Below are 2,194 nucleotides of genomic sequence, written 5' to 3'. Positions count from 1 at the left end.
TAATATGTGATAAAGAACTGCTGATGAAACTCAGCTTACATCATAATATGTGACAAAGAACTGTTAATGAAACTCAGCTTACAACATAATATGTGATAAAGAACTGCTGATGAAACTCAGCTTACATCATAATATGTGATAAAGAACTGTTAATGAAACTCAGCTTACAACATAATATGTGATAAAGAACTGCTGATGAAACTCAGCTTACATCATAATATGTGATAAAGAACTGTTAATGAAACTCAGCTTACATTACAATATCTGACTAAAAACTGCTGATGAAACAGTAATACATAAGATACCACTATAACTTTATAGATAACTTTGTTTTTTCAAATATTTCCGGTGGATCTGGTATTGGAGGTGCACACATTGGTACGGATGCTTGTATTCCCATCCAGTACCTGTTTTTGTGGTGAAAGGTAGAGGACTGTCTTCCAAACACAGAATACTTTTTGTTGTGTTAAAATACTTTCTGTTGTGTTAAAATACTTTCTGTTATATTAAAATACTTTCTGTTGTGTTAGAATACTTTCTGTTGTGTTAAAATACTTTCTGTTGCATTAGAATACTTTTTGTTGTGTTAAAATACTTTCTGTTGTGCTAAAATACTTTCTGTTGTGCTAAAATACTTTCTGTTGTATTAAAATACTTTCTGTTGTGTTAAAATACTTTCTGTTATGTTAAACTACTTTCTGTTGTGTTAGAATACTTTCTGTTGTGTTAAAATACTTTCAGTTGCATAAGTTCTTATTTTTCAGTTATTTTTCTGGAATTAAGTAAAGTAAATAAAGAATTATAGAAAATAATTATCTCTTATTGTTACAAACTTTGAACTCGTTTGTCATTTGTCATAGGTTTCTAAGCCTTATCAAGTTTCACACATGGAGGATGTGAAAAGAAATATTTTTTTAGGTTTTATATATACATTTTGAAATAACCAAAAATCATAAATTAGTATATTAGTACCGTAGAATTCAGCTATGATTTATCAAGCCTAGTTACTAAGCCGTATTTGGGTCTAAAAAAATATGAAATTTCAAGCTCACTAAAGACTTACCTTATCGTTTGAAATTTCCCATGAAAAGAAATGGTTTCCTACGTAAGTACTTTGCAAAGGCTCAGAGAACCATGTGGATGACATTCTGAGCTTTTGATTGGTTATTCACATGTCGTAGACAGAAGTAAGTGTGCGTAAGGGTTTTCAAAAATGGAAAGAGGTGGTTGTGGCCACTGTGTTTGATCCAGTAAATGTAGCGATATCTCACCAAATAGAGACAGGAGGTTCTTATTTTAGATTCTAGCTTGTAAATACTGGTAATTTGAGATCCTAATTCGTAAAAAACTATAGACATTGTAATTTGGACATCACAAACATCTAATGTGAACCAATGCTGCATTTAACATACCACGTGGCACACAAAAATCGATATTTAGGATTTCTTTTTTTAATATTTACTTTTAAATTAAAAATCAACTAATGGATCATACCAAAATTTGATACCAAACTTATTGACATACATTCATAAAATAGTAGTTCAATAAAATTTTGAATGCGAGTCAACAAACATGATATGACATGGCCTTTGACCCGTGACACGTAGCGATAGGGTTAATCGTATCCATATATCAAATAATCTACAAATAGATGTATGTTTTGCTATCTTCTGTGTTGATAATATGAAATGTGATAAAACAATGATGAAAAATAACCTTCAACCCTTTCCAGCCTAGTAGTTTTTAGAATCTGTTGGAGCATAGGACCAACATTATGTTATTAAAATGTCATTGCTTTCTCTTAGCCAAAACCATCATTAAAATCAAAATATAGTGAAAATATCATGATTTCAAAGTTTACCTGTTATAAAAACTAAAAGAATGAGGAAAAAATTGCTAAAGTCCTAACACTAAATCAGATTTTTTAACCTATTATAAATTGTCAACATTACAAAGCTTATTGAACAAAACAAAGTTATAGTGGTATCTTATGTATTACTGTAAATAAAGTTATAGTGGTATCTTATGTATTACTGTAATAGCTAAAAACTAATGAATATTTGAAAAAAACAAAGTTATCTATAAAGTTATTGTGGTATCTTATGTATTACTGTAATAGCTAAAAAACTAATGAACTGATATCCAGCAGATGGTAGAAAGTAAGGAGAGCTCAGGAGGTGTTCATCTCTGGTCC

This window comes from Limulus polyphemus, unplaced genomic scaffold (genome assembly GCF_000517525.1).
Source record: "Limulus polyphemus unplaced genomic scaffold, Limulus_polyphemus-2.1.2 Scaffold8996, whole genome shotgun sequence".
NCBI lineage: Eukaryota > Metazoa > Arthropoda > Merostomata > Xiphosura > Limulidae > Limulus > Limulus polyphemus.
This window is presented reverse-complemented; position numbering follows the sequence as displayed.